We start from the raw sequence: 12,268 nt of genomic DNA on the forward strand, positions 1-12,268 counted from the left end.
AGAGAGAGAGAGTGTGTGTGTGTGTGTGTGTGTGTGTGTGTGTGTGTGTGTGTGTGTGAGTGTGTGAGTGTGTGTGTGTGTGTGTGTGTGTGCTGCAGGTCCATCGACTGTAGATGGTCAGAGTCTGATTCAGTCTGTCTCTCTGGATTTACTGTGACATGATGAGATAATGGCTCAGTGTGAGTGTGATTGGCTTTCTGCAGTCGTTTCTATCTAATGGTCTCTCTCTAATGCTCTCTCTCTCTCTCTCTCTCTGTGTTCATCTGACCTTAAGCTGATCGATCGATTGTATGTCAGAGTTACTGGAGTTTTGACTCTGAGAATCTATCCCAGTACAGATGACTCATGAATTATGCTTAAAAATAAAGTGAAATTATTCAGTTAGCAATTTTCTAATTCAAACATGAAAATAAATAACTTTTTAAATGGACATTAATAGTTGTATTTAAACTATTTAAGTTTTTAAATGTTTCAGATGTTTTAAAAATGTAGTTAAATAATACATTAATAAATCATTTTTAAAGGATAAAATAAATATATACATTTTAAAATTTAGTAAATTAATAAAATAATTTTTAGAACTACATTTTAAATTGAAAAAAAAAATAAAATAAAATGGTTTTTACTTAGTGATATATGTATGACAGTGAATTCCACTCACTTCACTGTACAGGCTTCAAACTCATAAACATACATAAACTACATACACTTGATTTAAAGGAACAGTTCAACCATAACATGAAAAATATAAGACAATGTACTCACCCACAGCCCATCCGAGATGTAGATGAGTGTGTTTCTTCATCAGGTTTGTAAAAATGTAGCATTGCATCAGTGTCTCAGCAATGGATGCTCTGCAGTGAATGGGTGCTGTCAGAATGAGAGTCCAAACAGCTGATAAAAACATCACAATAATCCACAAGTAATCCACAGCACTCCAGTCCATCAGTTAACATCTGGAGAAAACAAAAGCTGAAACAAATCCAGCATTAAGATGTTCTTAACTCAAATACAAGTCCATAATCCATAATAACGCTTCCTCCACTTTCAGCAAATTTGGTGAACTGTTCTTTTAAGTTGTTGTCTAGGAAGGTAGAAATGAGACTGAGGTATAACAATACACTAAATAAATCAAAAACACAGTTGCAACTGATTTTCTTAATGCACTCAGTTAGAGATGGTAATTTATGATTTCATGTTGATTCTCCTGATGAAGTTTGCACTTGTTCCGCTGGTTCAGTCAGTCTAGTCATGACAAAACTCATGCAGCCTCAACTACGTAATATTGAGTTTTACAGTCATTTACAATAAGAGCTCCCGATTCAATTTGAATTTCAATTTACTTCTATAATTACAGCGCTCTGCTGCGCACCGATAGCGCTTTAATTAGACACCATGATGGCGTTCAAACCCGCTGGAAGCCGACAGCTCATAACGCTCAGATATACGCCAGTGCACAGATTCACAATTAATATTGTTACATAATATCTGCACTTATAAGAGAGTTATGATTTTAACACAGCGGAACGACGTCCCTGAACAAGGAGAGAATGAAGGAGCTATGTTCATGACCGGTTTCTGCGACAGAATGTTCAGTTTCAGATTCATCTTTTGTTGCAAGAGATTGTTAGAAAAACACAAGAATAGCTCAACTCACACATGATTTATGATGAATGAGACGATCTGCCCCAAACCACATTATAATTACTGCAGTTCAGTGATGAGCACAAACTGAAGTCAGCATTGAATCAACATGAATCTTTTAGTAAGTTGTGACAGAAAATGTGATGCAAGAGCCTGATGGCAAATGGCATATGCTTACCTCTATATTTAAAATAGTACTTCAGGCAAAATTAGAACATTAAATGAGACATTTTGCACTTTTTAAAATCTAAAATGCACAAAAGTACCATTAAAGAATGAAAAATGTTCTCTCTTGTTAAGAACTGATCACTGACAGGTTCTTTGGGGAACCAAAAATGGTTCTTCTATGGCATTGCTTTGAAACCCCCCAAAATTGAGATGTTCCTTCAAAATGTCAAATCCTGATCTTCCAGTGAAAACTCTATTAATATAAGTCATTCTTATTTTGTTCTACATTTCACTCACATAGGCTACGTTACAATAAAGAAGATCTGCTGCTTCTTACATTTCATGGCGACTTTAAAACATCATCGTTCATGTGATTTAGAGTCTTCTTGAAGTCATGTGATGTTTTGTGTGAGGATCAGCCCCAAATATGAGATATTAGCTGATAATCTTCCTCTCCGAGGCAGTCATCTGTACATATTTTTATGCTGTTTGATGTTGCTGACGTAAAACCTGAACACGAGGCGTCTGGATTTGGCAGGTTTGGAAAGTTACAAATAGCGACTCCAGTTTAATGTTGTTCCTCTCACAAAGCATCATTACACAGCCACTTTCCAGTTCATACAATTTTAAAGCGAAGCAAATTGTATTTGATGCTCAAATCGTCTTGAATCGGAGTCTTTGAAATGTGAGTTTATGATTTATTGGTTTGAGCTTCTTTAAATATTCTCTCTGTGCCTCTGATGTTTGTGTTAATCCATGAAGTTTCTGCTCTCTCACGCGTGCCCTGTGTGTGTGTCTGTGTGTGCGTATGAGTGTGTCTGTGTGTGCGTGTGTGTGTGTGTGTCTGTGTGTCTGTGTGTGCGTGTGAGTGTGTCTGTGTGTGCGTGTGTGTGTGTGTGTCTGTGTGTGCGTGTGTGTGTGCGTGTATGTGTGTATGAGTGTGTGTGTGTTTCTAGATGAGTGATTGATATGCATGTTGTGAGTCAGTTGAGAGCGTGTCGTGTCAGTCTGTGATAAAAGAAAGAAACACAAAGAAAGTCTCTTTGATCTGTCAGTTTCTCTCAGGAGCGTGTCGTTATTTTTGTTGTCACTGTCAGCCGTCGACACACAAATACAATCACACACACCAACATCATCAGCTTTCCTCGTGCTGTCAGCTCGCGTCCCGTCTGTTTGAGCAGCAGATTGTGGGTTGTGTTGGATCTTTGTGTGTGTGTGTGTGTGTGTTCTGGTCCCGGTGGAGTCGCTCGATCAGAGTTCAGCGTGTCTTAGCTGAGACTCAAAGGTTTCCATGCACAGACATTCCCACCAACGCCGCTCTGATTCTCACACACACACACACACACACACACACACACACACACACGTGTGTCAGCAGTGGATTCTCTGAGCTTCAGATGATCATTCATACTGTCAGTCTTCAGACTCTCTTGTTGACATCCTGAAAGTGATTTTAGCTTTTATTTAAGCAGTGAAGTGTTGTGGATGCAGTTTAGGCTTAAATGGATTGTTCACCCAGAAATAAAAATTATGTCATTAAAGCTGCAGTCCGTATCTGTTTTTTGGTTAAAAATGATCCCAAATGCATTTTTTGGGCAAGTACATAACTGGCCAGTGTTCAAAACTGTCTCCATACCTTAGGCCGGTTTACAACGGTAAGCTTGTAATAATGTTTTCTAATTTGAGTGGTACTGCTAGGGAAATACAAGCTTGCCACTGTTCGGACTAAAGAAAGAGTCCCGGTTAGTAGACTATATCGCATGTGAGGATGCTGCAGGTGGCGGATCGTTTATAGCCTTTTCTCACAGCAGCTGGAATAATTAAATTGATCATTTTGATGGCGGATTGTAATCCAGAAAGTTCCATATCATCAGTGACTGGAGATTCACCCGGAGTCACCAGTAGTCTACACGTAACGCTAATACACACTACATAAACATAGTCATATTGTTCCGGAGTCACAGATGAATAGAAAGTTCAAAAGAACAACATTTATTTAAAATAGAAATCTTTTGTAACATTGCAAATGTCTTTACTGTCACTTTTAATCAATGTAACGTGTCACTGATGAGTAAAAAGTATTAATTTCTTCTTTCAAAACATCCCCAACTTTGAATCATTAGTGTATTTCAGGATTTCTGAGATGATCTATTGACCAATCAGCATCCATCCAGGACCGTAACGATTCCTTTTTGTAATAATTGCCAATTTCCTTGTGCTCTGGCTGTGAAGGTTTCTAGTTTTCTTCTGGATTATTCTGCTTAAATCATCTTCATCTGTCCTCTGCTGCTCTGATGATGTCGGTCGTGTCTGCGTTTGTTTGCGTGTGATGATGGGATGAGTATTGATTACTTGAGGCAGACGCTCAGGATATTAATTGTGTTCGGGTCGCTGTGAATCGTGTCGTTCACTGATCCTGATAACTGGGTCTGAACAAAAGCCTCCGTCTGCTTTTCTTCCCAAAACACTCTACAATTTGTCTGTCAGCGTTTGAGTAAAAACAAACCAGAAGAGAGTCCTCATGATCCGTCCTGTGACTCTCACGGGAATGTTAATATGTTTTCAGTGTGTGAATGTGCCGTCAGATCAGTTTCATGATGAAACACATGAAGGTCATTTCAGTGTTTTAGTTTGATATGAATTGCAATTTCTTTCTCCTTATAAAACTGATCCCAACTTTACACTGCAAAAATGGCACAGAAGGCCTTCTGAAGTGGCATTTAGGTGTCTTTACACAGACTGTTTAATGCATTTACACATACAACAGTATGCTTTGATATTAGTTGCTGAGGTGGCTCAGAGCAGGCTTAATTTAGTCTGGCTTTCATGCAGCATTGCATCTTTAAACAGAATTTTAAGCAAGCACAGAACAGCCTTAACTTGGCTGTGTAATTTCTGCAATAATCGGATGTCAAACAATAACATATTGCACATATGCACTGATCTGGTGATATGAGTAGTTAGTGACCTAGTTAGTTTGGGAAAGATGGGATGTTTTCTGGATTACTTTTGGAAGAGCATGTAGAAGAGTTTCAGATCTCTGGTGAAGGATCTCTGTCGCAGGTATTGCGGTGCATGACCCAGATTCCAGTGAAAATGTCTAGTTACAAAAACAAACACTGAAGAAACAGAAGATATGTTTGAGGACAATATTTGTGAACGCTGAGGTGATTATCACTGCAGTCATGAGAGGCTGCGTTTAACTGCGGTAAAATCACTGTAGCGCTGAAGTAGTGAAAAAAGTGATAGCCCAAACCTGTATGATTTTTCTTTGGCAAAACACACATGAACATATTTTATAGAATTGTGAATAAATGTTGGTGACAGTTGACTTCGACTGCATCCTTATTTTCACTCTCTTTGAAAAACACTCAATTTAAAGAATCACAGAATCCCGCTGCTGTGATTGGCTGACTCCATCACACTGTAGCCACGCCCTCCTGTACAGCATGTCATGTAGTTTGGTAGTTGAGATGCCAATCGCTGTGATAGTTGCATGTTTAAAACAGCACAACCACAACAGTCTGTTTCAAATTGCTTTTGCTTGCTTGCTACATTTTCAGTTTTAACTACAGTATATTATTACTTGTCGTGTTACAAAAGACGCTGCATGATTTTATTAGCAACACTCACATTGCAGCGCAAACTCTCATATGTGTAAATATCAAGAACCTTTTGATTCTGTTTAATGACCCCTTTAATGTTTTTATAACACTGCAATAGCAGACGTATGAAAAGTGACACCAGTGCACCAATTTATGAGCTTTAAATGCTGGTGTGTGCATCTCACGCCTCACTGAATATAAAGTGAACACACTCTCCATCATCATCATCTTCCTCCTTACGAAGGGTTACAGTCCATCTCTTTTTCTCCGTGTTTTGAGTCAGCATCACTGCGCAGAGCGTGACAGAAACCCTTATTATAGCACAGACTGATCTCCTCCTATGATCCGTCATGCATAAACCTCAGCAGACACAAAAGCTAAACTCAAAAAAATGTTTGGTTCGCAGTTGTTGTTCAGCAGCGTAATTGCATCACCCTGAATCTTTGACTAATTGATGCCTCTCTGTCTTTGTCTTGGTCTCTCGTCGATCTCTTAAACCCGGCGTCTGATTCCTGTGGTTTCAGGTGAGATTGTGACGTGTGATGGTGGGTTTCAGCTGTGAGCGCCGCAGTGCTCTGATGATGCTGGAGAGTTTCCCCTCATCAATATTAATGCGGCCGCTGCTCAAACACACAGTTTGGTATCAGGACTGAGCAGAGAAACAATCATATGAAATATTACAACAGCAGAGAGACGATAATCAGCAGCACCACATGAGCTCAACGACACACTGAAACACTGAGTCGCTGCCGCTGCGCTCAGTTAGATATATGTATACTTTTGAGAGAAATTAATACTTTTATTCATCAAGGATGCATTAAATTGATGAGATGTGACAGTAAAGACATTTATAATGTTACAAAAGATTCTGAAAAAATTTTATGTATCACGGTTTTCACAAAAATATTGTGCAGCACAACTGTTTTCAACATTGATAATAATCAGAAATGTTTCTTGAGCAGCAAATCAGCATATTAGAATGATTTCTGAAGATCATGTGACACTCAAGACTGGAGTAATGATGCTGAAAATACAGCTGTGCATCACAGAAATAGCCTAAATTACAGTTTAACAGATATTCACGTAGAAAACAGCTGTTTTACATTGTAATAATATTTCATAATTTATACTGTATTTTTTATCAAATAAATGCAGCCTTGGTGAGCTTCATTAAAACCATTTAAAAATCATAATGTTTCCAAACAGTTGTGTACTTTATGCATTATGATTGTATATACTGTATTGTTCTTCATTTATGTTGATTTTATTATTATTATGTTTTAATTGTATCTGAACAGGATAGTTTTTATTAATGTAATACAGTAATGGGAAATCATTAAAAAATTACCCAAAAGTATACCTGGACTTTTCAAAGTAATGCAAACAATCTTAACGATCCTAAAATAGACGTTCTTTATAAAACAAAAATATGAAAACAACTTGAGTTTTGGGGTGAAATTTAACTGATTTTATAAGAATAACCCATGTATTCTATTGAAAGCAATTTCATTCACTAATACACATACATTTTTGGTAACAAAAGTTTTAGTTAATAGTTAGTTTATGGAGAGAATTGGTCCTCAAAATAATGTGTCATCCAGTTTTGTTGTGCAACATGTTTGAAAACAATAATACAGTATATTGTCACCCAGAATACTATATTGTGTTCTTATAGTAGAGTATAGTTATATTTGTCAGTTGTCAGTAAACTGTATATTGAAGAATGGAAGCAGGAACCCGTGTAAGAATCTAAGTTTCTCAGTAATATCAGACGAAGAAAATATACATCAGAAAGCTGCAGAAGTTCAGAACAAGTCCTTTCTGTGGTTTAGTGCATGTCAATACACTCGAAATAAAGGTTCTGTATTGTCATTGATGGTTCCATGAAGAACTGTTAACATCCATGGAATCTTTCTATTCTATGAATGGTTCTTTATCCACCTTTTTCTTGCTGTAAAATTGGCACGGCCATTTGTAAATTCTATGGGTCTAGCTTACGGTCTCATCCGCGTCCAGCTATTTTTAGCTGTACAGAACAGTTCGTTTTGCTGCTTGATATTGAAATTTGGTGTGTCTTACCATATTATTTTAATGCATTATCTTAATTACGAACACACTGGTTTGTAGTGCAAACAGTTTTACCGTTTACTGCACGTTGTTATTGTTCTCGTTATTTATCTAGCGGCTAATGAACTGGAAGTCTCGCACATAGCCTTACTTCTGCATTAAAGAAAGAAGAAGGTGGATAGTGGAAAAAGGTTCTTCTTCAGATTAAAAAAAAATGTCCTTCAAACTAAGAAAAACATGGTTCTTTTAAGAACTGATCACTGAAAGGTTCTTTATGGAACCAAAAAATGGTTATTCTATGGCTTCACTGTGAAAACCTACTTTTGAAACTTGCTCCTTAAAGTTGCAGGATGTTTCAGTATAATGGAATTTTTATCAAGGAGATCTTTGGTCATGATGAAGCCAAAGTGAATCCAAGAAATAAACAAAGCACATACAGAGAGAAGCTTCAGATAGGTGTGTGTGTGTGTGTGTCTTCAGCTGATAAGTAATGATGAATTACAGTGAAATGTGCAGTTCTATTATCTAAAGGTCAGGTTGTTAAGCTGCTGGTTAATGCGGTGATTTCTTGAAGGAGCAGCCCATGGCCTCTTCTCCTCTCGCTCTTTCTATTTGTCAGTTCTTCTTCAATCTGATTTTTCACATGCGTGATTGCTGAATCTCTTCCTCTATTTGTTCTGTGGTTCAGGTTTCTTTCTGTGAGTAACTCAATCAAAATCTGCTAAGTCAAAATTATTTTTTGCATTAATTTTGGGGGGAATATAATGGACTGTATTTAAACATGGTACAATGTGTTAAAGGCAGCTGAGAGTACTGCACTCCTATGAGCCATTTTCATATTTTCGGCCTTCTCCGGCAGAAGTTGCCATAGTTGAGAGAACTTCAATAGTGGTGAACAGAATCTACAACAAATACGATTTTGTGTCGTTCCCTTTTGCTCTAATAGCAAAAAACGTCTCAGGTTACGTATGTAACCATGGTTCCCTGAGAAGTGGTCCTCTAGGGGTTGCATTGGGGAACGCCTTCAGCATGACCGGTGTCTGAAGCATACATCTAAACACGACAATAACATTGGACGGTGACAGCCTGTGACGTCATCACCCGGCGTGACCACAGTATAAAAGGGCGCCGGGAGAGCACGTCATCCTTTTCTTCGTCTCAAGCTTACATCTGAAGCATGGCAAGGGAACTAGTGGACACAGTGTCTCGTTCCCTTCTCAGGGAACCATGGTTGCATACGGAACGGACTTGAAGAGAGAGGTCCACAAACGCTCAGTCAGGAGCGGCAAGCTCAAAGACAACCCTCTGAGGTAAGGGGAGCACTGCCTGGCTTGACCCAAATAGAGGCAGCTTATCAGGGAAGCATAGATCACAAATGGACATCAGAAATGGGATCCTGCTATAAGGGGATCACACATTTCTAAGGGAAAAACAGGGTCCCAACATAAAGGCAACTGACCAAGGAGGCGACAGAGACGAGCCTAACACTTAGTTCGTTGCAAATGAAGTTTTTCGGGAGCAGCGCTCTCAGCTCTCAAGCTGAGGCGGACCCTTACAACACAAACTGGGAGCGACTCATAGCTAACCCTCACAGTGAGGGGAGCACTTCTCAGCTCGACCAGAAGGGGTAACCCAGCAGGGCCCAATAAGAGACAGTCCACTGGTGCAGCTGGACACGGTCTCATGCTCTCTATCTCGATAGAGAGCGTGGATCCCGTATAACCAGACCCGACAGAATCTGAAGAAATAGCGGGACCCAATAACCATTCATGCATATAGAGCTTACTGCAGAAGCATACAAGAGGGATTTCCGCAGAAACACAAATCCCTCTTACCTCAGGGAATGCAGTGTACTCAAGCCCACTCCGCAGAGGGGCGATTACTGGTTCAACCATAAGGGCAGTGTGAAAGGGAGGACCCGCGGGCCCGACCGTCTATGGAGCGTTGAGCTCCTCAACGCCTCAGCGAGAGGAGCTCTAGCTCAGAGAACGTGCATGATGGTTAAGGAACGACTCAAATCTCAGGGTGAGAAATGAGTAGCGCACCCTGGCTTGAGGATAGGGTGAGTAGGTGGCTCAGGTTTTACTCTGGTCCAGACGAGAGCATTGAGAACGCCTAGTCTGGATCACCTCCCTCAAATCTTGCCTGACACCCGTAGACCCATGCCCCTTATGAGCCCTAACCGCAGGCGGGGGAGGGACGCGAGTCACGACACTAGTCTTCTGAGCCCGCCTTTGATCCTTAGATCGAGATGGGCCAGGACCCCTTTGATGTTCGGGCTCAGACCTGGACCTTCGTGGAATGAAGGATTTAAAGGCAGCCGAGCGCATCTTGGCCTCCTTAAACTTCTCGACCACCATCTCGACGGAAGTGCCGAAAAGCTCAGAAGGGGAAACTGGCGCATCAAGAAGAAAGCCCTTCTCTTTCAACCCGATATCCGCCAGATTCACCCACAGATGTCTCTCCTTAACCACCATGGCCGCCATGGATCTGCCAATGGCAGTGGCGGCCTGCTTAGTGGCATGGAGAGCAAGATTCGTGGTGCGACGCAACTCAGCCACATCATCAGGGGATAGACCCTGGCCTTTATCCAGGCCTTTCAGCAGATCAGCCTGATAAGCCTGAAGCACCGCCATGGTGTGCAACGAGGTTGCAGCCTGACCTGCTGCCGCTTATGCCCTGCCATTCAAACGATGTATCCTGAAGGGGTTTGGACAGCAGGGAGGGAGCCTTAAGAGAAGATGTCTCCCCCATAGAGAGATAGCAGGCCAGCGTCTCTTCAACAGGGGGCGTCTTTTCATAACCATTCTCACGCATCCCCTCGATGTTGGCATAACTAGTATGCTGGAATCTGTGGATGCGGGACGAGAATGGATTTTTACAAGCCTTCCCGATCAATGGAAGGCTCACCTGAGCTGGAGGGCTATGGCTAGAAAGAAAATGCTCATCGAAGCGGCCTTGAGGCGTCACTCTCTTGGCCCGCTTCCACAGCAAGTCAAGCCTTGCCGTGGTGCGATCCATAACCTCAAGCAGCTCATTATACGCGGGGCAGGAGGATTGGGAGGACTCAGTCTCGACTTCTTCGTCCTCATCTGACATCTCCTGCTCATCCTGGCTTTGAGCCAGCAGAGCACTAGCCGTTGGATCAGACGATGTGAGAGAGACAGCATCGTCGTCCAGCTGCTCACTCTCATCTGTGACTGATGAGTGCGAAAGGGAAAGACCCTTTTCAACTCATCAGCCAGGTCCATCTGCGATCCCCACAAGCTCATTTTCCTCCGTGCCTCAGCAGCAGAGGGTCCTGAACCACGGGGAGCCGAAGGCTGTCCCTCTTACCTCGAAAACATAGACAAATGAGAGCGGAGCTTTTTCAAAGAAAAAAGCTCAGTGCAATCAAGCTGCCCCCCTCGAGGAAATCGCGTGCGCGTGCTCTTTGCCCAAACAAAAGACGCAAAGATTGTGTGTGTCATCAGGTGTCAAATAACGAGGAAACGGATCCACACACTTCTTAAACGCCTTACTAGTGCTCGCCATGTTAAAGAAGAATAATCGTTCTTACCGGAAATGCACGCTTCAAACAAAACAGTCCTTGGAAGACGAAGAAAAGGATGACGTGCTCTCCCGGCGCCCTTTTATACTGTGGTTGTGCCGGGTGATGACGTCACAGGCTGTCGCCAGCCAATGTTATTGTCGTGTTTAGATGTATGCTTCAGACACCGGTCACGCTGAAGGCGTTCCCCAATGCAACCCCTAGAGGACGCAGTTCGAAGTTCCCTCGGAAGGGAACAAAATCCACAATACCATTATAAACATATAGCAAGTTTTCAGTTTGTAGTAAATTGTCATGCATTTTTGTTTAATTTAATGTTTATCTTCAACAAAAGCCATTAAATAGTCCATTATACTGTATGTTTTAATTACAGATACATTTCATATAGTATTTTCCCCCACAGACAGGTTCCCAGTGTGACAATTTACTTCATATATTTAAATAAATAAAAATAACATTTTTGCATTTCCATTTGCTTCAATTGCAAAAGACAAGATTAGCATTTCTATTACTTTACAAAAGAGGAAAAAATGTAGTGATTGATTATGTTGGTCAGAAATAGAGTTATACATTTACATTTATTTTTATGAATGGAAATATAGGCTAAATTGAAACGCACCATTACAGTCCGTGTTCATTGGTCTCTGGAAGTTAATCAAATGTAATTTCAGCAGATTTGTGTGTGAATAGAGTCTTTGATGAATCTCCATTTTCCATGTTCCACAGCAGCTTTAAAGGAAAAGTGCTTTAGTTACAGCTCCTGAAAGACTCTCAAAGAGATGGTTACGTAAATTAGGAAGAGCTTTAAGGGGAACCGAGACTTTCTTCGTCTTGGTTTAAAGAATTCCACATCCCTGCAGATTGTCATGAAGGCGAATAGTAAAATCTGTAGAGCAGGACGAGCCTTTACAATTTTTGGTCTGTGAATTCTAATCACACAGTAGGGGTACAACGGGGCTAAAGGCATACCTTAACGGAAAAAAAAGCGCCTAAAATGTATAATTGCAGAAAAAATATATACGTTTGTATTGAACATTAATGGAGCAACAGAATTATCATTCGATCTGCTGTAATGTCCGTGAAGAAGCCTGCATGGCACTCCCTCCTTTAGTTATTTATTTATTTGTGCTATTTCGGTGGTCGTTGTGGCAGCATCATTTGGGGTTGCCATGGAGACAGTGTTACAGTCACAGCACATCTGATCTACTGTATCACTGCGATCGGTCAGTCTGAT

This window comes from Sinocyclocheilus rhinocerous, unplaced genomic scaffold (genome assembly GCF_001515625.1).
Source record: "Sinocyclocheilus rhinocerous isolate Xijiao unplaced genomic scaffold, SAMN03320098_v1.1 scaffold1814, whole genome shotgun sequence".
Lineage (NCBI taxonomy): Eukaryota > Metazoa > Chordata > Actinopteri > Cypriniformes > Cyprinidae > Sinocyclocheilus > Sinocyclocheilus rhinocerous.